Below are 26,468 nucleotides of genomic sequence, written 5' to 3'. Positions count from 1 at the left end.
ATAACAATGTCTTCTGTTTGTATACTATTTTTTTTTCTACTACCACTGAATTGAAGTTGTTAGAAGAGCTTGGCATATCCTTTCAACTATTCCTTCTTCTGATATTTCATTAGGTTTTGAAGCTATAAAAAGTTTTTAGAATGAACCTTGCCATTTCACATTCCTAGCCACTTTTCCCTTCCATCCCCATCAAAATGTATTCTTCTACCTATGCTCCTTGGTGGGATCACAAATGTAAATGGATTAACTTTTAAATGGAATATGCTCAAGCTAAATATTTAAGATCCTGATGAAGTGGAGGGAAGATATTTTTGGTCCAATGGAAGTCTTTTGAAACCATAATACAAGTCTTCTGTGTTCAAATAGCTCTGATTCTGAGTGTGTTCACATAAGGACTAGGACAAGCTAACCTAGGGAGTAAAGCAAACACAACAAGCACCTCTATGGCTGTTCATTTGCATCATCCTCCAAAGTAAAAGAAAAATGCAGATTCAGAAGGAAAACAGACGTAGTTTCAACAGATGAAGGCTATGTATATGTCAATCAGTTAAACTAAAAACTTTCTGTTTATAATTCAGTCAAAGCCCTTATTTCTTCCCACAGCATAGCTGCTTATTAGAACACACAATAAATAAGGAATAGGTGGCCCAGAGCTGGATCTCTGTTACCAAAATAACTGTAAGAATCCTCCATTTGTTTTGAAGAAGGTTTGCTGACATTCTCTAATGGTGAAAATCTATGGAATTTACACACACACACACACACACACACACACACACACACTCTTGGAAGTATTTTTTCTTTTGTTTCAACTATGTATGAATTTCAGTTTATCATTTTCTCCTTGAATTCTCTAAATAATTTTCTGAATTCATCAAATCTTCTTGCTTATGAATTACATTGTTAAGCAAACCTTTTCTAAAGTAGCCTCCATTTCTAGATGCATAATTTTCTGCCCAATTGGCAAATTATAAGCCTGACTAATATTTTTCTAAAAAGATGCATTTTCTAACTACATAGGTTTAATGACCAAGAAAAGCATAGGGAATATCATAATATGTGTAGCAAGCATTGTTCCCTGAAAGGTGTTGCTTCCTGTGTCATTGGGTTAAATCTAGGTTTTATTGTATGGATTGATTTGATTCAGATTCTTTCAATTCTCATGTCAGATTTGTATCTGAATTGATCACAGAGGCTTTTGACAAGTGTCATCTGCCACATATATTGCAATTCATGACATTTAAAGACCTATTGACCTGGAAAGTCTGCTCCCATATGGGGAAAAAAGATACTAGCTCCTTTTAAAAAATGTTACATTTGGCAGATTCTCATGTTATCACATATATAGCAAGATGCAAAATATGTTGTCCTGAAATCTATTTAAAATTACTATATCTTTAATTTTAGTAAATATACTGTATACTCCTTCCTTGAACTAGAATGTTTGTTGGGAAAGAATGTACATTAATAATTATCTTTGCCTATCTTTGGTAAAGATTTTCAACTTTAGAAATAACATTGACTAAAAAAGAGAGTAATTCTTGTATCTAGAAATCATCAAAGAAATGTAGGTTAGTAGAAGGAAATATTTTATAGCACATTTTAATTTTTAAGATACAAATGTATTTTGATCTTCATCTCATGAGCCAAAATGCTTTATACTGTATTCAAATTTATCACTGCTCAAAATAAAAATTAACCCTAGGTATATGTGGCTATAATCTGCAACAAAAACAATAAAGTTAAGACTTAGATGGTTTCAGATGATTAGCTTCAAGGTATAGTTGCTAAATATATTCACTAGGAAATCAACTTCTCTCTGCCTCAGTTTCTGTATCTGCATATAAGGATATTTATATTCATCCTACATTCCTCACAAAGACTGAGTGAATTAAGGGAGATGAAATATTCACAGTGATAGATTGTACAGGACGATTTTGTAAAAGTGATATTATCAACAAAATGTATAGTCAAAAAAGGAGATCTGCTGATCAGTAGTCAGAAGGGATTATTAACAGCTAGCCCCTGGGCACCAATGGTATTCACGAAAATTCAAGAAATGTAAAGAAAGGTCTCCCTCTTCTGAAGATGATTCATGGACTAAGTGGACAAGTGGGGCACAGGTTAGAAAGTCATGAATGAGTTGTGAATTGCAGGAAGAACCACTCCAATAAAGGAGATGACAGATTATCCACGAAGTTAATTTTTTTAATAAAAAGTGCTCTAGATATTTGAGATGTAATTATTACAGACAACATTGAATATTCAATTCGATTTAACAAGCATTGATTTGTTATTGTCGTTCAGTCATTTTCAGTCATGCTTGGCTCTCTGTGATTCCCATTAGGAGTTTTCTTGGCAGAGATGCTGGAGTGGTTTGCCATTTCCTTCTCCAGCTTATTTTGCAGATGAGAAAACTGAGAGTTAAATGACTTGGCCAGGGACACAGAGATAGGAAGTAACTGAGGCCAGATTTGAACTCCGGAAGATGTTTCTGTGATTCCAGGCGTGGCATTCTATCCACTGACTAAACACTTACTCTGTAGAAGATATTATGATAGGAATGGCAAACAGTGTAGGATGAATTAGTCCTTTAAGGAACTGAAAATATAGGTGAACTTCTTTATCATCTATGGCATAAAAAGATCTAACCTAGGGCAAAAAAGTGTCAGAGGTTTTTATTGATACTCCTACTGTCCTATGGGAAACACCTTTTGACAAAACATGACTAGGTGTCATAATGACTGGGGAAGTAGAGGGTTTTTTTTCCCATTCTGTTTGCTATTTAGCTTTTAGACTATGTATTCTTTTAGTCCGTGATTAGTAAATCCATTTTTATTTCATTCTATGATGCACAATTCACTTATATATCTCCCTTTCCTAAATTAGACTGGCTTAGGGTAATCAGAGCTATCCCATTCTACTGAAATATTAAAACTAAAAGAGAACCAGTCCTTTCCCTCCAGAAGCTTATCTTCTTTGGGGAAGAAACGTTTACATAGAGAGAGGTAAGCAGAAGCTAGTTTGTAAAGGAAGAGAACACTTCCAGTGAAGAGGATCAAGAAGGATTTTATCTTGAAAGAGTTGAGCCTTGAAGAAAGGAAGAGAGGAGGTACATTTCTGGGATGTAGGACTATATGGGCCAAAATACAGAGAAAGATAGAAGGAATGCTAATTCAGGAAAGAGTAAATGGGCCAGCTTGGCTAGAATACAGAGTGCAGGAGGAAGAGTATAAATCTGCAAAGTAAAGTTGGAGTCAGACTTTAGGACTAAGTTGGGGATTTTAGCTTCAAAGAAACAGGGAGTCACTGATAATTCTTTAGCAAGGAGAGGCATTCTCAGAACTAGATCTTAGGAACATTATTTTGGCAACTGGGTGGAATATATATATTAAAGGAGGAAAAATGAAAATGTAGCAATTCAGAGTCTATATCAACAGTTTAGATGAGAGATGATGAGACAGAAACAGAGTGGTAGTGATGTGAGTGCAGAGATGATATCATGGAGACAGAACTGATATGACTTTATGAATGATTTCATATAGAGAGTAAAAGCAAATAAGGAATCAAAAGTAGAAGGATGATGGCATCTTCAAAAGGAATAATAGGGGAAACTAGGTGGCTCAGTGAATAGACAGTGAGGTCTGGGAATGGGAAGGTCCTGGGTTCAAATCTGGCCTCATATACTTCCTAGCTATATGACCATGGACAAGTCACTTTACCCCCATTGCCTACTTAGCCATACCAGTCTTCTGTCGTTGAACTGATATTTAGTATCAATTCTAAAACAGAATGTAAGAGTTTAAAAAAAAATAATAATGAAGTTTGGAGGCTAGATTGGTTTAACTAGTTAAAATTCTATTTAATGAGCAATTTGGAAGAATAAATATTCAAGCTCAGCTCTTTTCTTTCAATTCAAGTTATTATTGTTTATCTTCCTCATTAATATTCAAACCACAAAATTTCACATTTGGGTTGGGAACCTGAGCAATAGAGTTTGAAAGTATTTGCTCAAGTTATGGTAAAAGACTTATAGCCTCATATTCTCTGATTCATGCAATTCAGTTATGTTCTGCACAACACTCTTCCATGTAGATTCAAGAGCTTGGGTCCTGTGGAGCACTTAGAGGTTGGCTAGACATAAAAGAAGCCAAGAGCTTGGATCCTAACAAAACAATTTGCTATTTCTACTAGCCATGGGAAACCTAAATGTTTTCTTCTTGGCTTTAAGTTAATGAAGACTTCTGCTTTTCTTTTATAAACAAAAACCAAGTCAATTCAGAATCTACGTTAGTTGCCAATTCCATCAGCAAAGGGGGAAAAAACAGTGAAACAAATTAGAACCATAGGGCTGGGAAAAGTGTAATATACTGTCTTATCTCTGCTGCACTTGAAGGCAATGATATAAACCATCACAGAGATAGTAGTCTTTTTGTTCACAGAATCTTCCTTCATACAATCTTTCAACATGAGTTTGCATTGTATTGGTTAACTGATTCCTTTTCACTCTCTTTGCTAGGTCATGTTCATTCTCCCGCGTACTGATTGTGCATAGGAGGCACCTGGGGTATTCTGAGGCGATGACAGCCTTTAGTGTGAAGACTTACTGGGCTCTTTTCAGGGCTGCTTTTCTCCTCTGATGCCCACCTGCCACCCACCTCTCACCTGTGGCTCCAAGAAGCACAGCAGCTGAAAACCCCAGTAAACCATTTCAGCAGGCAGACTAGACTAGGCAACTGAAACAATGGACCTCAAATCCTTTGTTTAGAAGGATGTCTATCCCAGGTATGTGAAGACTTCATGGAGGAGAACAATTTGTTTCAATGGTCATGAATGTGGAAGAGGCAGGCACTGTGGAGCACTTAGAGGTTGGCTAGACATAAAAGAAGCCAAGGTCAACCCTGAGCCATTACTAGTCATCTTGACTTTTGACTTGCCACTGAATTTCATAGTTCCTGGGAGAGAAAGTGAGGCTTAAGACTTATGCAACAGCCTCACTTAAATTCAATTTATCCTTGAGTCAAAAGACATAACCTAGATGTCATTTGTCCTCTTCAAAAGCAAGGAATGACTAGCAGCAATTGTGGGTATCCTCAGTCTTCTGTACCAGGTCCTATTGTCTTTTGCTATCTCCTTCAGTGATCTCATCAGCTCTCATATGTTGATTTATCACCTTTATTCTCCCAATTCTATATGTAGCCCTTATCTCTTTGAGCAACCTCTGTCTTACATTACCATCTGACTGTTCACATCACCATGTAGATGTCTGGCAGGCATTTAAATTTTAAGTTGACCAAAAAATAATACATTATAATTTTGCCTAATCTATAGCATCTCCTGATATTGCAATTTCTTTTGAAAGTGTCTTCATCCTTCCAGTTACCCAGGTTTTATTTGATTCTTTCCATATTACCAATAATATCTTAATGCTAAAACCACTGACCGTTTTGTCCTCATCTTTTTTAACCTCTGCAACTTTTGATGGGGACTCTTTTCCCTAGATACTCTTTCCTCTATTCTTCTCTCTTTTCATTCTCTTTAGTCTCTGTAATCTTCTTCAAAGTATTCTTTACTAGAATATCATTTTCCTTTTAATCCTAGAAGTGTGGGCATCCCCCAAGATATCCTGAGCTCTCTTCTTTTATCTCTCTATATCCTCTCCTTGATGATCTCACCAGCTTCAATGATATTTTGTAAGCAGATGAGTCCCAAATTGTCATATCAAGCTCTAATTCTAAATTCCAACCCCATATTACCAACTGCTTGTTGAACCTCTCCATTCAAAATATCACTGGCATTTAAAACTCTACATATTCAAAATGAAGTTCATTATATTTTCACCTAGCCCACTCCTTCTTTTAGCCTTCCCCATTTCTGTTGGTAGTACTACTATTCTCCTAATTTACCAAATTCATAACTTTGGAATCATCTTTGACTCTTCTCCCTTCTTTTTCCCACATATCTGATCATATATTAAGTCTCATTGATTTTATCTCCACCAATCCATACCCGTTGTTATATTCACAGCCTTTATGCCACTAGTTTTGGCATCTAACATCTCTTGCCTAGAGTATTGAAATCACCTTCTAATCATTTCCCTTGCTTCCAGTCTCCCCTTTCCAAATATTTTCCACATAGCTGTCAAGTTGATATTCCTGAGGCACAAATCTGGTGATATCATTCTCTTTGTCCCTAAAAAGTCACTGATACCTTTTTACTTCTCAATAAAATACAAAAACCCTGAGCCTTATAATTAAAGCTCTCTATAATCTGTTTCCTACCTATGTGCCCAGACTTCTTCCATGTTACTCACCATCATGTATTCTGCTTTTCAGTCAAGCTAGTCTGCTCTCAATTCCTTGTCTTGGGCATTCTATTATCTACCCCTCTGCCTTTGATCATGAGGACACTGGTGCCCTCAGCTCTGCCTGCTGCCACCCCTTCCACTTAGTCTTTCTTGATCTTTCCCTCCTTATGGTAATTACTTTCGTATACTTAATATTTACTTATTTGTTTGATCACTCAATCACCAACGGTTTATGGGGCATGCACCAAACTCCACACGCTCTCCTAAGAATTGGAAAGATTAAATACAAAGTTCCTCTTCTCAAGGTGGAGATCATATTCTAATGAAGGAAACATGAAAATAACCATGTACATACAGTTTGTCTTAAAGGTAAGTGGAGAATAATTTCAGAAGGAAATTACTAGAAATGAGGTAGATTGTAAAAGGTCTTTGGCAGAGAGTGAGATTTGAGCTGAGTCTTGAAGGAGGCAAAGGAAGCCTGGAGGCAGAGATACCAAGGGACAGCATTATCTGCACAGAAATAGGAGATACAGTGTTATAGGTAAAGAATAATAAGTAGGTCAATATACCTGTGTCAAAGTGTATGTATATGGCAGTAAAATATAAGAAGGCCAGAAAGGCAGTCAGAGGCCAAAGGTGTGAAAGACTTTAAATGCCAAATTGGGAATTTTTTATTTTACCCAGGAGATAAGGGGAACTGCTCAAATTTATGGAGTAGGGGATAACACTGACCTGTGCTTTGGGAAAATCACATTGGCAGCAATGTGGAGGACAGCTTGGAATGGAAGAAACTTTAGGCAGAGAGATTAATTAGAGATGAGAGAAAAAAGAGAGATGAGACAAACAGGAAATGGGACTTTCATATTTCAAATTTTATTATAAAGCAGCAGTCATCAAAACCATTTGGTATTGGCTAAAAAATAGAGATCAATGGAACAGAATAGATAAGGGGGAATCAGAAACAACAAAACTCAACAACCCAGGTTTTGATAAAGTGGAACACATAAATTACTTAGGAAAGAACTTCTAGTTGTTTAAAAACTTCTGCAAGTCCTGGAAATCCGTCTGGCAGAAATTAAGAATATACCAATATCTAACACCATATTCTACAATACATTCCAAATGGATATTTTTGTTAAAGATCATATTTTTAAAAAACTAGAAGAGAACCATTTCATCTGCTTCCTGAAGTTATGGTTAGGAGATCTGTTCTTACCAACAAGGGATAGAGCCACAAAAGATGAAATAGATAATTTTGATAACACAAAACTGAAAAAATTCTGAATAGACAAAATTTAATGTACCTAGGATAAAAAAGGGATGTGGTTAGATGGAGAAAAACATCATTACAATAAATTTCTCTGAGAAAGGTTTGATATTCAAGATATGGAAAAAAAACCCCACATTTACCAGCTATAGATAATACCAAAGCCCTCCTCCCTCAGTAGATGAGTGATCAAAGAATATGAACAAATAACTCTCAAAAGACTTGCATATGTATAAAAATTACTGAAAGAATGCTCCAAATTATTAATAAAAGGAATATAAATTATAATAACCTTGAGGTTTTCTGTCACATTTTGTAAATTGGCAGATGACAAAAGACAGGAATACTAATAAATATTGGAGGTATGGGGAGGGGGAATAGGCACACTGCTGCATTGTTAGTGTAGCCATAAATCAGTACAACCTTTTTGGAAACCAATTTGGAATTATATTAAATAAAGTGGCTCAAATATCCATATTGTGTGACCTAGAGATTTAATAAGAAGGCTATTTATAAGAGGGAAGTCCCCCAAACCAGAAAAAATATTTATAGCAATTCTTTTTGTGGTAGCAAAGATTTATACAGAAAACAAATGTCCATTGTATAGAGAATGACAAAGCAAATTGTTTTGAATGTAATTGAATATTATTGTGTTGTAAGAAATGATGAAGGTGATAGAGAAGCATAGCTGATTAAGAATGAAATTAAGCCAAGTTGAGAAAATAGTATATATAATGATTCCAACAATGTAAATGACAATAACTACACACAAATATACAGATGGCAAAGAAACCCAAAGGGGTGTTCATCAGTTGAGGGATAGTTAGACAAGTTGTGGTAGATGACTAATAGAATGCATTTTGTACTTGTTCTGTCACACTCTTTGTGCCACCATGGTCTACACTAAAGCATGCGAGTGTCTTCCACTTTATCTTCCACTATCTCTTGAAGTCTATCCAGATTCATGTTCATTGTTTCTGTGATGTTCTCTATCCATCTCATTCTCTGCCTTACCCTTCTCCTTCATCCTTCAATCTTTCTCAACAATGAGGTCTTTTCCAATCTGTCTTCTCATTATGTGGTCAAAGTATTTAAACTTTGACTCCAGTATTTGACCTACCAGTGAATTGTCTGAATTAATTTCTTAAAGTATTGACTGATTTGATCTCCTTGCTGTCCAGGGGACTCTCACAACTCATCTCCAGCACCACAATTAGAAAGTGTTGATTCTGAGGCAGTTAGCTTTAATTATAAAGCAGCTCTCACAACCATACATTGCATTTGGAAAAATTATAGCTTTGACTATACAAACCTTGGTTGGAAAGGAAATATCTTTGCTTTTTAGCATTCTACCCAGATTTGTAATAGCTTTTCTTCCAAGGAACAAGCATCTTCTAATTTCATGGCTGTGGTCACTTCTGTCAATGATCTTTGAGCCCAAGAACATAAATCTAACACTGTTTCCCTTTCTTCTCCCTCTATTTGGAGTACTAGTGCACTGTAAGAAATAATGAAGGGGATGGTTCAGAGAAACTGGGGTGACTTGTATGGAACTTGTACAAAATAAAATAAATAGAATCACTGGTAACATAAAGACATTCAACTGTGAAAGACTTAGGAACTTTGATCAACACAAGGACTAGCCATAATTCTAGAAAACTTATGATGAAATATACTAGCCATCTCTAGACAAAGAGAGGTAATAGAATCAGAGTGAAAAATAAGGCAAAATTTTGGGGAAGGGTACCTGTATAATATGGGAATCTATTATGCTTCACTATGCATGTTTGTAAAGGATTTTGGTTTTCTTGCTTTCTCAAAGAGGAGAGTGCAAGGAAGGAAATTTGTTAGAGGAAAATAAAATTGAATTTTTAAAAATTGAATTGTATTTAACTTCAAAAAATGAATGTTACAAAAGAATGCAGAATAAGCTAGATTCAAAAAAGATATATGCGAAAGCATTCCCCCTCTATTCCTTTATAGAGGTGGGGGGTTCACAAGCTTTGCCTTTGTAGAAAAGTCACAAAATACTTTGCACCTATTATCAGGCTTTTTAATGTATATTTATCAGTTATGTTGATTCTTTTTTCCCTTCTTTAAAATGTTATTTGCCATAGGATATCCCTCTAAAAGGAGAAAGGACAGAATACTGGGAGAAACTATGGTAGTGTAGGGGGGAAAAGCAAAATTCATCAGTAAAAAATGTATCTAAAAGACAAAATTCAGTTGTAATAATCCATATGAGATCTGATGAAAGGAAGTGGGAGGGAAAGGGAAAAGGAAAGGAAATAAGCAATTGTTAAGCATCTACTATGTGCCAGGCACTATGCTAAGTGTTGTAAGATATTATATCTCATTTGTTACTCAGAATAAACCTGCAACATTAATGTTATTGTAAATCCCATTTTATAATTGAGGAAACTGAGTCAGACAAAGATTAAGTAACTTGTCCAGGGCTCATACAGCTACTAAGTCTGAGACTGAATTTAAACTCAAGTCTTCCCAAATCTAGACCTAATACTCTTTTCAATAAATTACCTAGGTAGGGACCCGAACTAGTGTTAGTTATGTGAACAAGAAAAATAGTTGTATAGGAAAGATGAAACTACAAGATCTGGCAACAGATGGTCAATGCAAATAAGAGTTGAGGAGGACATCAAAGTTGCAAGTCAACTAGATATAAGGTGTTGATATAAATCTTGACTGGAAGGACAATGACAGTGTCCTCATTAGTAATAGGCAAATATAGAAAGGAGGAGGGTTTTTTTTTGAGAAAAAAAGTTATATTTTGGACATACTATGTGTGAGATGTCTATGGGACCTCTAGTTTGAAATATCTAAAAGATGGTTGGTAATGTGGGACTAGAATTCAGAGGAGAGACATATGTTATATATACCTGGCAGAAAGTAAACTCCTTGAAGGCAGGGGCTATTTTTCAAATTGTTTTGCCTTTGTTCCCTTAGCACCTAGTTTAATAGCTTGCCCAAAGTAGGTGCTAAATAAATACTTGTTGATTCAAATTGAAATGCTTATTCTTTTTAGTTTGAGTTAGGTCTCTCAGGTTATACTGTGCTAGTAATAAAGCAAATATATGCTCTGTTCTTGTACACTTAACTGCACTCAGAAAAGTATCACATCATAAACCATAAAAGGTACTCGTAGCCCCAGCCAGATGTCTCACAAATACATTACCTTGGCTATATGAGAAGGTGTGAATGATTCGATGCAAACCCATCATCACTAGTTGAGATAAAACACCTCAAAGCACATGGGTCAGTGGCATCATCTTCATGTGGAAAAGACAGGATGTAGACTTTAATCCAGTGGCAGTCTTGTTTAAGGAAAAATCAATATCACAAAGTCATTAAAATGATACAGCAAAAACAGCTTAAATGCCAGTTTAAGGATGAAAGCCAATGAACAAATTCTTGTGCACCCAAAGCATAGCGATGACAGTTATACAGCCAGCAGTTAAAACAATGCATTTTTAAAAATTAAATTTCCCACACAGGGTTTTAACTGGCCCTCTTCTTGGCAGTCTCAGCAGAGAAAGCCAAGAGCTGTGTAAATATAGAAACACATCACCATTGCCCTTTGTTAGAACATTCAAGACTGGGGATGGGAGGTAAAAGAGGGGCAATTGTTTTGGGGAAGATTAAAGAAAAGAACACTCATGGGGGGTTGTCATGTGACTAAAGGGAAGGATCAGAGAGTTCCATCATATACAAAGGAACTTCTGAGACCTAAATAGTTTTTTTCCAGATAAATGAAAATAGTGATGGGCAAAACAGAATAGCAGGAGTAGCTGCTCCAAAGTGGAAGAAGCTCTCTCCTATCAGCCAAATATTTGAAGACTTTCTTCAAAACATGGCTTTAAAATATAGTTTTCTTATTCTTTTACATTTTTTAAACTCAGTAGCAAGTTAGCAGAGCAGCAGCAGCAGCAACTTTGCCCCAATAGTCTCTTAATTGCCAAATCCAATGGGCTCTTTTCAGTTCTTATCTTTTTCCTTTATGACTTCTCAGTAGCATCTGACATCACTGTTGGCCCTTTCTTCTTTTGACTAATTTCTCTGCTTTTTTTGTAATCCTCTCTTTAACTTCTTCCTTCTTAGGGGGACTGCTCTTCTGATTGACATCTGACTGTTCCTTCTCAGTTTTTGCTATTGCTGCTGCATATTCCAAGCCACTATGACTATCTCCCAAAGCCCCACTCTGCCTTCTATTTTCTTCTTGCTCTCTCACTGGATGATCACATCTCTCATGGGTTCAATGATCATATCTACACAGATATGTTTCCCATATCCCTAGATATGTTTCTCTATGGTTGTTGACACAGTAAATTGAGCCCTGGGCTTGGAGTCAGGAAGAACTGAATTCAAACACAGCCTCAAATTAGCTATGCAAATCACTTAACCTTCTGTCTGATTCAGTTTCTTCATCTGTGAAATGGGGATAAAATGGCACCTACTTTCTAGAGTTATTGTAGGAATAAAACATGATAATTTTTGTAAAGTGCTTTGCAAACCCTAAAGCACAATATAAATGCTACTTATCTATTATTACTATCATTATTATTATTTAGCCCCAATTTCTCTTTTAAGACATGGCCAGTTGCACAAAGAACATTTTGAACTGTACTTTCCACAGGCATCTCTGATTCAACAGGTCCAAAATAGAATTATCTTTCCACTTAAACCTATCAAACTTTTCTTTCCGTGCTGAGGGTACCAGTATCTTCCTGGTCACTCCAGCTTGCAACCTCAATATAATTTTCAGCTCCTTTCTCTTGATCACCTACATATTTAATCAGTTGCCAAATATTGCAGTTTCTAATTGCATAACACTTCTTGTTTCCTCCTTTTCTCTCTGCTCATATAACCACCATGATAGGTCAGGCCCTCACTTTACCTCTTGCCCAGAATATTGCAGTAGTCTGCTAATTGGTCTCTCTGTCTCAAATTGCTCCTCATTCTACACTACCAGCTCTACTGCTGCCGATGTAATTGTCTTAAAGTACAAGTCTGACCATGTCACTTTTTCTCCCAACCCAATAAACTCCAAAGGTACCCTGTTACCTCCTAAATCAAACATGAAGTCCTCTGTTTAGCACTTATAGTTCTTTACAACCTGGTCCTTCTTTACAGTTTCTAGAATTTAACACATTACTTGCCTCCGTATGCTCTTGTGAACAAGCTTTGCTGGCCTCATCTATATCTCTATGTCTTTGCATTGGTTTTCTCTCATACCTGGAATGATTTCCTTCCTCATCTCTTAGTCTTCAGCTTCCTAACTTCCTTTAAGGCTCAGCTTAAGTGCCACCTCCTCCATGAAGTCCCCTAGAGATACTAATGTCATGCCTTAAGGACCATTTTTCATCTATTTTGCACTTATTGCTGTGTATATGTTGCTTGCCCAATTGAAATAAAAGTTTTATAAAAGTAAAGTTGTTTTTGGCTTTTCTTTTAATCCCTGCTAGTAGTAGTAGTCTCTCAGTAACGGAGGATGACGATTGTCTTTGTGCGTTTTCATCTATGATAGATGAGTGTGCACAAAGACACTTGTGCGTGATGGAGATTTAAGTGGAAAAGCCGATGCACAGAGACAGTCCCACTCTCTCGGCATTGGAAGCCTGGGTCCAGTGGCACAAAAGGTTGTTACACCTGGACACTTCCTCAGCTGCATTGGGTGGTCATGTTGTCCTTTGTGCTCCAACACTCCCTAAGCACTCCACAGTGCCTTGCTGCGTCGCCATCTCAGCCGTTGAACCTTCTTATTGGTTTCTTCCACCTGTTCCGCCGAAGCAGTCTTCACATGCTGGGTGAGCAAAGCCCTGGTTCATCAGGGGTCAACGACCCGATGGCTACCCTCACAAGGTTACAGTAACTGGTACACAGTAAGTGTTCCATAAATTCTTGCTGGTTTATTAGTTTAGAAAGCAAGACATTTTTGAAATGTGATTCTCGTGCAAATTGTATTATGTATGTTACATATACTGTATTAACAGTAATGATTTAAGCAGTGTTGGAAGCTCTTAGAATGGAAACTCCCTTCACCAATATAGGCAGGCAGGCAATAAGACTTTATTAAGCTTTTATTATGTGACAGACGCTTTGCTAAGTGATTGGAATAAAAATACAAGTTAAAAATAAAGATATTTGCTTCCCATAAGAACCTTAAATTTTAATGGAAAAAGACAAAAAAGAAAAAGAAAATGAAAAAGGTGAATTATAGAAGGTACCGCTCTGTAGGTATAGTGGCGAGATCCATAAAGACGAAGGCATGCCTAGTTGGGGAATTAAGTTTTATTTGTCTGGACCTGACCAGAAGACAGAGGACTCCAGGAGGAGTTCCCACTGGGAGAATGAAATTGGCCTGGCAGAAGGATGTTCCAGGGTGATAGAACCTTAGAAATGAAGGGAAATTCTAATGTGAGAAGCACAGTAAGTAAGTCATGGTGGAAAAATCTGGAAAATCTAAAGTAGAAATGCAGGGAATGAAGCAGATATTTTAGCTATGTGATCTGTAACTGGGTCACTGAGAAATTATGTGATTTACTCATATTCACATAGTTAATATGTATCAGAAACAGGACTTGAATTCGTCTTGCTGATTCCAAAGCCAGCTTTCTATCCACTAGACATATTGTCTTTATACACAGGTAAACAAAGCAAAGCAAAAAAAAATGAACAAAGAAAAAACAAAGGTATTATGTCAAATCTGGATCTCCAGGGAGAAAATGGCATAATTTTAAATAATTTTTAGTATTTATGTTCACAAAAGTGATTTAAATATATTTTCTCAGTAGATATGAAAATCTTGTGGGGCAGTTTCCATTATTATCCATATTTTACAAATGAGGAAACTGAGGCAGAGAGGTTCTAAGTGAGAAATTATATAGTGAATAGGTGGCTATATCAGAATTTAAGATCAAATATTTCTCATTGAAGTCCAATACTGATGGCAATGCCTAGTTATCAAATAGACCCTGAGTCTTTCCATAGTCTAAAACAGCCCTCCCTCTAATCCATCTGAGTGCTAAGTATACAAGATCATTTATGATTGGAAAACAAATTTAAGTCAAACTTCAGTTCAACAACTTCCCACAATTCCAAAATCTTTGTTCATTATAATTTTCTAATTCAGAAGTCTTTCTGAAGTGGCTCTTAATAGAAATGCAGATGATTTTCTTTTTATCCTTGTTATACTTATTTGTTTCTTTAAAATATAAAATTTTAAATTCAAATGCCTGTATTTCTGAATGTATCCTCCCTTTTGCCCAACCCACCAAGCTACTCTAATTCTGCATAGCTAACCAACATATCAGTCAAGTCTGGTAGGATATGCAGTATGTCACACTCACAACCTTATTTATGCTCATGGCTCACTCTTCCCTAACCCATGACTAGAAGCTTGTATCTAAAATTTTAAATTCATTCCTATATCATCCCCCTAGACAATGTTCAGATTGATATCTTAATAATTACAAGTATATATATCATTGGGTAATAGATTTCAAAGTGAAAGGAATTTCAGAGATCATTGAGTTATAGAATCAAAAATTAAGAATTGGACAGGACTTTAGACTTCAATTTGTAGATGAAAAAACCAAGGTGCAAAGAAAATAAATTATTTTAGCCAAAGTAACATGGGTAATACATAGCAGAGCTGAAATCTGAATATGTCTACTGATTCCCAATCAATTGCTCTTTCTACTACAGAATTCATTCATTCATTCATTTATTCAATAAACATTTATTAATTGCCTAACATGACCCACATTTTAGCTATGTATAAGCCTAAAATTTACATTAAAATAGGGTATTCAATACTCCCTCCCTCTTCTCAGCAGAGTGTTTATGTATATTTGAGGTGATGTAAGATATGGATGAGCAGAAATGGTACATAAACATGTAATTGGTCCACATCCGGAGAGGTCAGTAGTACTCTCATATTCTGCCAATATATATCATAACTCTGTTAAGAAAGGTGAACCAGAATTATCTGAGAGGTAATTGGTGAAGGTGCTTTCTTAGCAAATGATGTATTCCTGGCAAAACTTTTGAACTAAGCATAATGCAATTCACCTGGGTCTGCTGCTTATCAATTTTGCAAAGAAATTTCTTTGAAAAGCCTTCCACCCTTTATATTAACCAAATGTAATCTGGCTATTTCATGTATTAGCCAGGTTGAATTTTCATTGAATGGAGCTTCTTGAGATCATATTGAGCATCAAAAATTTTCAACATACTCTTTCTTCAAAGGCTATTCTCTTTCCTCTGATTTCATTACTTCACCAAACTCTATAGAAAGTTTTAGATCAATGCTAAATTGTTTGTTTTGTTCCTTGCATTGCATTGATCCTTATATCATCTTAACATTTTGACTTTCACTTTCGATTGTTGATTGGGTATTCTGATATAGGTTTGTTTTATAAATTCTTTCTGTAAGAGAGAAAAGGGGTTAATTTTAAAAGGGTTGCACTTTATTGAAGAGTGTGGTCACCAGGAATTTCATTAATTCCAAAGAGATTTTATTTATAATTTATTTACAAAATGTAGAAAGAGTGAAGTAAGAAATCAGAGAGGATAAGGTAAGATATCTAGCCTAAACACTAAATAATTTACTCTGCCTGGGCAGGGAGAGTTAGTTCTTAACCAGAGGGGCCTCTGCCCTTGTAGCTGAGGCCCTGGGGATGCAGGCAATCTCTATCAAAAGGCTAGGTCTTTCTCCTGAGGTTATAAGGTCTCTTCTGAATATCCAGCAGTGAGCTTTTCACTCACCATGTGTCAGTCTAAAGGAACAAGGTCTCAGGTCCTATCAGCAGTTCCTTCTGCCCTTCTTCACCAACCTCAACTCGAAAGCATGAAGAATTGGACTCCTTTCAGGAAGTTGTCACTCCCTTTTAAAGGCATTTTCTCTTGAGTCACTTCCTGTGCCTTCCCCTAATTTTATGTCTACCAATCACAGTTGATGCTCTACTCTAGAACTGCCCAGAATACAGTCAGTTGATTCTGATTTATCACCCACTATCACACATGTGGGTCACAGACCTCCCACTCAATGATTAAATGGGATGTTTACATTTTTGGTGATTGGATCTAAAAATAGACAGATCTCCATACTCAACTTTAAGTAGGGTGTTCTAAAAATAGACAAGGGTTACAATTTAATCTTCATAATCAGGGGAGAGTTAATTAATTTCATTGTTATAATCAGGGGAGAGTTAAATTTAATCTTCATACTTCATATACATTTCTTTTCTATTGTTTTTAACCAGGCAATATTATTTCAGTTTTTGTGTGTGAGTGATAGTGATTTGATAATTATGTTTTCTTATAATTTTTTATGTCTTGACTTGGTTTCTGACATGGTGATATTTTATCACTGTCCTTAGAGTTTGACAACTCTCTCCTTCTAATGATCTTTAACATGGTAATAGTTGAAACATTTTTTGGGTACAGATGCTGAATTTCTTTCATACTTTCTGATATGCTATGGAAGAATGTGTCCATTTATGATACATGAATATGGTAACTCTTCCAAATTATTCTTCTGGGGTTTGCTTGGTTTACTAATTGGACTCATGCCATCAAACTCAGAAATGATTTTTTTAAAAATTTCAATCTACACACCCATCTACTCTTCAGAATCATTTGAGATACTGAGACTTTTGGTCATCTAGATTATTTTTTTGAAACCCTTACCTTCTGTTTTGGAATCAATACTATGTATTGGTTCCAAGGCAGAAAAGTGGTAAGGGCTAGGCAATGGGGGTCAAGCGACTTGCCCAGGATCACACAGCTGGGAAGTGTCTCAGTCCAGATTTGAATCCAGGGCATCCCATCTCTAGGCCTGGCTCTCAATCCACTGAGCTACACAGCTGCCCCCCCATCTAGATTATTTTTAGAGAGAAATTCTGGAGAGTTGACGGCAAATTAAATTTGATGTCAAAATACATTTTCAGTGACTTGCTTGTTCAGCTTTTCCTTTTTCACATTTAAATAATCCCTCATTTTTAATTCACATTTTTTTCTAATGTAGAATTAAGGGAGAATTTCTTTCTTACTATTGACCTGCTCCAACACTGTAATGTATAGTAGTAAAATTTGAAATTATGGTTATTATTGCCAAAAGAAAAAAAAAGCACAGTATGCAACCCTTGCTTATAGTTGATAAGATCTGGTTACAATTTTGTTATGAGTTCATAGCAGAACATAATGAAAGTATTCATAGTCCCTTTCATCTATATTTGTATTTGTCTGATTTAGTGGTCAGTGCCAACTATACTGAAATATTTCTAGCAGGTTGGATATTGGTATTTCTGATTTGTTCCAGTATATTACCTTCTTGTGGTATTAGAACCTAGAGAATTACTCTCTGTCCAATTCTATGTATGAAGCTAATCATAGTAAGTCCATCCCACAGCCCTGTGCTACCCTGAACTATTCATTTATTTCTTTGGAGCAACTGCTTCACACTGACCAAGATGCTAAGTGGCCAGGGGTACTTTCATAATCCTGAAAGGTCTTGTTAGGTCTTTAAAATTGCTGTTAAAATCTTAGGACATATCAAGTTGCTGTTATGCATTGAACTTGACTGATAATTTCCTGTTTTGTTATGGCAGTCCCGACCTCTTTACCTCATAAACATGAGGATCATGTTGTTATAATTATCATCCTCATCAATGTTATTTGATCCTTAAACTTTTGTAATTCATATAGAAATAGTCTGAGCATATTACTCTCCCATTCTCTTACATTTAATATTCTGTAGGTTACTAGCATTATTATTTGAATTTTTATCATCATCTTTGAGTTTAACTCCATAGAGGAGTAGAGAGAAAGAAGAGGAAAAGAGGCAAAGTTAATGGGCAAAGAATAAGAACGGAAGGCTAAGTTAGATGTAGATGATTGAAAAGCCATTTGAAATTGATAACCCAGAATAATATGTTCTCAGGAATGAGATAGCAGAATCCAATCTGCCTAAAGGCAAATCAATTATTGTTCCCACCCCTAGTTCCCTATTTTCCTTAACCATCTCCCACTCATACCTCAGCATTGTGTTTATATACACATTTATGGATACAAATAAACACATATGTTTAACAAACATCTGAATAACTGTCCTCATTTCACACCAGGAAGCCAAGCTTAACCAACACTTTCATATGCTCACACCTGTGATCAAGGCATAAAGAATGACTTACATAAGCCAACATTTAACTTTGGGGATTCAAATATACACATAAGTATAACCAATCAATTTGCTAATCATTCTTCCTTCTAAGGATATGGCTGATGTTTGATGTTAATGCATGTAAATTATAAATCATAAATGTAATATCTGTAACTATGTACTTCTACATAGATACATACACACATCATAATAATTTAGAGAAGTGAAATATTGGTAATTATCTAAACTAAGCATCTTATTTAAGGAAGAAAGAAAGATTTACTTTAACCCAGAGTGGTTAATTTGCCTAAAATAATACAGTTTATTTAGTGGCAGAGCTGAGACTAGATTTCTAGTCTCTTGTCCTGAAAGATAGGTGCTTTGTGTTTAGACCCACATTGAAAGTTACTTGAGAGCAAGTACTAGTTATTTTTCTTATCCTGGTGTCCACAGAACCAAACAGAATGCCATGCATGTTAGTAGACACATAATAAATATTTGTTGAATTATATTGCAAATTTCCTCTTTGTGATGATGGTATGACAGTGACTGGATAGGGCAAAACTAATATCTGAATTCAAGCTGATAATTTTTTCAAAATACCCATATATACTCAGAAAGGGGCAGATATATTGAACCTATTTAATTTCTTTTAACAAGCAAGCAATATGGTTTGTGTCATCTTGGATCTTTTATAGGAGTGATCCTGAATTCATGTAGAAAGAGGGCTACTAAACTATATACATAAACATCCCTGCAAGTGTTCATTGACTTAGAAAACCACATAATAACATTCTCTTTGTTTTACTCAATTCTTATTTATTTTGTTAAATAGTTCCCAATTATATATTATTCTGGTTGGGACCACCCTGGAGTGCTGTGGGTCTCATAATAGAAGGTGGAATTCTTGACATCACTGCTCTACAATCAGTGCTGTCTTTTTTAATCAAAAGGGTGGGGAAAGGAATATCAATTATCTTTGAAGATAATATTGTTTTTGATATGTTGAATGAATCTGTACCCCCAAATAAAGAGGGTAAACCACTCACCATAGTACATACATTAAGAATATAACTATCCTCACCAGCCCCTCCTTTTCCCTATTTAATGTTATGTGCATTCTAACTCTAGTTCAGAAGCTCAGTTGTAATCAATTTGAGCTTGTAAAAATCCTGCAGTTTAAGATCTCCATAATAGTTTAGCCTACTGATGGAGCTTCTGGAAAAGAAGGCATGCCACTAAGTAGTGCAAAAGGGGGGAAGGGAAGCTTATAAGCAAAGGATGTGAGGGGAAATTGGGAGAATCAATCAGACTTAGCGGATGCTCCAGTTAATTGATTAATTGATTAGCTTCTAGCCATTTTTCCCTAAGTCGGGTTGTTGTTGGGAAAAGTCCCATTATTGACCTTTCAGAGTTCATTTATCAAAGCCAGCTTTATACACATTGCAAATCTTGGTTCCAGGGCACAAATATCAACTGATGGCAGAGGCTAAGGCAACAAATGGTCAGTGGGCAAATTTGAAAAGAAAAACTAAGCAATGATCCTGAAGTTAGATACATTGGTGCTTGCCTTGACAGGACAAAGTTTTCAACTCTTTTCTGCAAAGTGCAAGTTGAATGTTGAATCCAGTCAGGATGAAATTCAACCTTTCCTAATCAGGAACCAATACATTTTATTATAAGGATGAAAAATTATTTACTTTCCAAGTCAACAAGCATTTATTAGGTGCCCACTGTGCTAAACGCTGGATATAGCTAAGGCAAAAACAAAAAATACCAAACCAGCAATCCCCTTTCTCAAATAAACCAAGCAAAAAACCCAACACAATCCCTGCTCTCAGGGAGAATTTAATAGTCTCTCTTTAACAGGAGAACCAGCAAGCCAACAACTATATACAAATATTAAACATAGATAATTTTAGAGAGAAGACATTAGAATTAAAGGGAAGGTTTTCCTACAAAATATAGAATTTTAGCAGAGATACAAAGGAAGCCAGGGAAGCCAGCCAGGAAGAAGCTATGAAGGAGAGAATTTTGGAGATGAGTGACAGTCAGTGAAAATTTCCAGAACTGGGAAATGGAGAATCACATGTGAGGAAAAGCAAAAAGAACAGTGCTACTATAGTATAGAGTGCCCAAAGGAGAATGAAATTTAAGAAGATTGTAACTGTAGTAATGAGTCATGTTACTAAAGGCTCTACTATTGGAGTTCACTTAATAGAGGAGTGATAGGATCAGACTCATGCTTTAGGAAGAACAGTTTGTTGCAGTTGAGTAGAGGAGGGGGAAAGAGGAGGCAGAGGTACCAACCAAAAGGCTATTGTAATAGTCCAGGCATGTAGTGATGAGGACAAACACCCACTTCCATAGAAATACAACCCTTTGCTATTATTACTTAACTTTAGTAGATGCTTAAATTACAAGTGCTGATGTGGCATGTTCCTTCCCCCTTCATATTCTGAGAGGCTTCTGCCACTATGAATCTTTCCTTTCCCTTCCTCCCCCCCCCTTTCTGTAGCTCTTTCTCAGTTTCCTATCTCACTGGGCCCGATGTAACCAACATCTTGCAGACATAAAATGGAAAACAGGCAACTCATCAGAAAAGTAGCAGCTGTTTTACACCATCACAAAACAAAATCATCACACACTAAAACCAGATTTAGCAGTTTAAAAGAGCTGCTAAGACAAAATTAGATCGAGACAAGAGTGTGGTTTTCTAACTGACATTGCTTCAATCAAACCCCCTAATTCATGTAAAAACAACTTTGAAAACACTAAATGGTTGATGCTTTCTAAAGGAAGGGGAGATTTCAGTCTTTCAACTCATTCTTGGAAAAAAACCCTGAAGATTTATCTCATCGCCCTTTTTAAAAACCAATTTTAAATAAGCATTATGTCAAAACTACGACATCTTAAATAAGTGATGCTATATTGTCTTCTTGACTCCATGGGAAACAAGGGCTGGCCGGTACGCTCCTTTTTTTTTTCCCCTGGCAGTTTCTCTATACTGTATTTACTCCAGATTGAAAGTAGCAAAGCATTATGCTCAATTTTGTTTACAGATGAGACATAAAACATGTGCTTCAGGCACATCTAAGCATCAAAGATTACAGGTCATTTTCCCTACAAGTCACAGTATTAGTAACCTCAGGATCCTGATGATCAAAATTATATGTGTTGAATAATTTTATTCAATTGGACTAAATAATATTTTCATTGCAATTTCAATAGAAGAAATACTACTTTTTTTTTTTTGGAGGAATATGGTGGTAGGGCACCAATATAGTCTGAATGGTTACAGTATTGTCATTAAGCATGTAGTTCTTTCCATTCCAAAGATAGCTCCATTTATGTGCTGAATAAATGAAGTCTCAATGGAGGGTGAATTTTTAAAGCATGCTGAGAAAATTGTTATTAATATGGAAGCTGTTACCTCCTTGGCTCTTTCTGCTTATGCACTGATACAAAATGTTGATGACTGTGATTTATTACTGAATCTTAAAATATCATTATCAGAACTTTGAGAGTTTTTTCTCCAAATCTCCATATTTAAATTGGAGGGTTATTGTCAGCTAAGCCTATGTTTGGCTTAGTCCAGCAAGTTCAAGGTTGTCTTTCATTTTTAGTTTGTTTAAATTGCAATAGATACTTATGACCCATAAAAATGCAATTAAAGCTACTTTAATAATTGAGGTTTAAGAACACAATATGAGAGCAAAAAAGATGTAAAATATTATTTTTCTTCTACAGTTCTCATTTCAAGAACTGAAGGAAGCACTCTGTAGGCATTTCAAGCCCAGAAAATATTTCTGATAATTTTTTCTATCCTCCAATCAAGATTTTTTTAAGTAGTTTTGTAATTCAGAGCAGCCATGCTGCAAAACACTTAGTGTGGGCCAAGCCAATGAAGAGGCAGAAGGAAAGCTATGGCAAAATGAAGGCTTTCTAAAAGAAGGGGAAATTTATTCAATCTTTCATCTCATGCTTAAAACAAACAAAAACCCCTGAAGATTTATTTCATCATTCTTTTAAAGCAATTCTAAGTAAGGATTATGCCAAAACTAACAACTTACATAACAGCAATGCTCTATTGTCTTCATTAGCACCTATAGCCACCGTCTCCTAGCTCCCAAGTTCCTAATATAGGGATATGAGTTTAAATTTCTCTTAATGTGAAATATCCACCTCCTCCCTTTTTTCTATGTTCTTTAATCCTAACCCTTTCCTTAAGATGGGTCATATTCCCCAAATTACCTACTGTGAAGATTAAATTAAATCTCTCCCCTGATTGTAAAAATGAAATGAATTCCCCTGCCCATTTTTAGATTTAATCACCAAAAGTGTAAACACCCTATTTATAGTTGAGTGGAGAGATCTGCATTTTTAAAATTGAATCACCAAAAGTGATTCACACTTGAGTGGGGGAGTCTGTGACCCATGTGTGTGATAGTGGGTGACGAATCAGAATCTACTGATTGCCCCCTGGGCGGTCCTAAACAAGGCTTTAGACTATGATTTGTCCACATAAAAAGTGGAGGAAGGCATAGGAAGTAACACAAAAGAAAGTGTCTTCAAAAGGGAGCGACAACTTCCTGTGGGAATCTTTCTTCTTCATCTTCTTCTGGAGTTGAGTTGGAGTTGGAGGCTAGTGAAGAATCTGCTGACTGGACCTGAGACCCTGTACGTGGTGAGACTGTCCTAGAATCACTCCCCTTTGGACTGACACATGGTGAGTGAAAAAGGCTGAGTCCTTTCCTGGATTTTCTGAAGAGACCAGCCTCAGGACCAGAGACCAGCCTCTCTCTCTTAAGAGAGGCTCCCTGTATCCCCAGGTCCTCAGTTACAAGGCTAAGGCCTCTCTGGTTAAGGATTTAACTCCTGGTTTTCTAATGTTTACTTGGGATGAACTATTAGGAAGAAAAGTTTCAGATAAAAGCACTGCTTTCTATCCAGAAAATTTAGAGGTATAGAGAGCAAAGACTTCGAAATGGTTGAGGAAAAATAAGCATATGAGTGGTGACAGGGGAAGCATTTGAAAGTTTTGCTTTTTTTTTAAAAGAAGGAAGTTTCCTGACTTCTCTATAGGCAAAGAGCCTAGGTGACCACAAACATTTTCTCTTATCCAAATTGGAGGAGGATTATAGTAACTTGCATTCAAATGGCTCTGTTCAGCTAAAATGATCCCAACTCCATATAGTCACTAAATAGGAATGATTTCACCCACTATTGAAGTGCCGTTCTTTGGGGGAGCAGATGTTGAACAGCAGCCCAGCAACATGGCACAACAGTTTAGGACAGGAAGTGAAGAAAAATGTATCCAACTAAAGCTGCAGGGGGAATCGAAGAAGGCAGAACATAATTACCTAAGTTGGAACTGAGCCTGGGTATTGGTGCTAACATCATTACTCTTACATTAAGAGGAAGATGTTTTTTGCTCCTAGACACAATTAGGGCCATGCCCTTAGATACTAGCAATACTGTGGAGGAAGGTGGGGGAGAGAATTCCAAGAAGGTGAGAAGGCAGAAAGAGGAAATAAGACAGACAGACAAGAGGGCACCTTCCTTCATCAATATTCGTTGACTCTCTGTCTGCTTCTCCAATCCATTTACTTGTTGGCAGGCATCCGCATCATGTTAAAAATTCATTCTCCGAATCCAATCTGTGCATTTGCATTGGGGTGGGGTGTGATGTCCATGCATTCAAAGAAACTGTCAGTGGTGTCTCTCAGATTGTTTAGAATTGGAATATCTTTACAACATGATTCAAAGCAGAGTGTTAGGAAATTCAGTAGTTGAATTTGATAGAATATTAGCACAGCATTATATTCTATTTAATTTTGGAAAATATCAATTTTGACTTCCCAAAAGTTATAGACAAAATTATTTTTTCCAAATAGTCAGGAGGATAATTTTATCAGTTCTCCTTTGATTTCCAAACCAAACAGTACTGACGTATATGGATTAGGAATTCACCAAAACCACAAACTGAATATGCCCATAAACCTCAGGGAAAATTGTAAGCAGTTTTGTGGTTTATAACAATCCCCCAAACCCAAGCTCACTTTGGTCCAATTTCAAGGTTTGCTAGAGAATCCACACAGTGCTAGTAAAAGACTTTTTAACCAGGAACAGAAAGAAAACTGTAGAGCAGAAACAGACTTAGGGGAAAAAAGGGGGGGAAAAAAACAACCTTGCAGGCAGAGACAGAATTCAGGATCCAAGTAAGAGTTGTGATGGCCAACGCCTGAAGTCTTTATAAGCTAAGTGTTCAATGTGGCTGCCTAAGATCATCCGCCAATATGGCCCTGAGAGAACAAATAAGGGACCTTGCAGTGAGAGCAAGGGGAAGGAAAGCATTCGGCTGAAAGATTGACTGATCTTGCTACAGATCAGATGGATGGTTCTAAATGACCTGTAAAGACATTCCTTGAGCCCTGGGCCACAACATTAAGAGCCCAGACACCACTAGCACTTCTGAAGTAGTTATTAGTGACTGAAGTAGCAGTTGTCAACTGCGACTTCAGTTTCAAGTAATGGTTTAACAGCATCAACTTGAGGAAAGGTTATATCTCTGTGTGTCTGGTGTACTGCTGACACTTAAAGGAAATAATTGGTAGATTTAGAGCAGGCAGAGAAGCCGGTGGGTAAAACAAGAAGGGCGGTTGAAAACTTAGAACAGAACTGCAGTATTAGAGTGGGAAACCAAAGCCAAGAATTCTTCCTATATTGTGGCATAAGAAGCATAAACAACCTGTAATCTAATCAGCCATAAAAATTCCAAAAAAAAAGGTTGTTTGGTTTTTCTCTTGTCCACTGCAAACCACAATCAATTGGGGATGGCATACGACTAGTTTCCCCATGAATCTGCACCCTAACACAGTTAAAAAACAAATACAACCAACTTTACTCTGACTTCAGAAAGGGTAAGTTGTACAATTTTTTTTTAAATCTTCTTTGAATGTGAAAAAGATGGGAATGAGAAAGTAAGCCTTTTTACCTGTTGCTCTGCCCTTCAACATGAGAGTCATCAACAAGATCTATAGCCCCTACACCCATATGATTGTCATCACTTTCCAATTAATGGTATCTGATTTGGGTGCTGATGGATCATGTTAGCAGATGGGGTATTGGAGTACTCTAGCCAGCAAAGCAAAAGGTTGTATATATGTGTGTCTCCATGTTTGTTATAATTTTTCTACTCTTAGCTTCTTAAGATAAAACTTTCTACTCTACTTCTTAAAATAAAACTATCTTAAGACAAAAGTAAAGTCACTTTTATTAAAGTAAAAATAATTTGAAATGTTTAAATGAACAAGTTTTTATAAAGGGAAATTTTACTTAAAATACTTTCCCCAGAATTTTTGTTAATATATATTGAAATATTTTAAAGCTCAATATCATCTCCCATTCTTTCCTTCTTTTTTCTAGTTTCCGAAGAATTTGTGGTCCTTTATCTTTCTAAGGCCAAGTTCTCTACTTATGCCCTTTCCTTCTTCTAAAACCTTAATTCTTTAATCATTGGCTTTCTTTTTATCTTCAAAATTCTTTTATCCAGTAGCTTCTTCCCACTTCTTATATACCCAAATATCTCTTATAAAAATGATTTTATTTAGTTCTATCATTCCCTGAAGATATTATATTACTTTCTCACCTTCTTTTCAAAGAAAAACTCCTAGAAGATTTATGCACAGATTGCCTCAACTTCTTTGCCTCCA

The sequence above is a fragment of the Monodelphis domestica genome, chromosome 1 (genome assembly GCF_027887165.1).
Source record: "Monodelphis domestica isolate mMonDom1 chromosome 1, mMonDom1.pri, whole genome shotgun sequence".
Lineage (NCBI taxonomy): Eukaryota > Metazoa > Chordata > Mammalia > Didelphimorphia > Didelphidae > Monodelphis > Monodelphis domestica.
The sequence above is the reverse complement of the archived record's forward strand: the minus strand, read 5'-3'. Positions refer to the sequence as shown.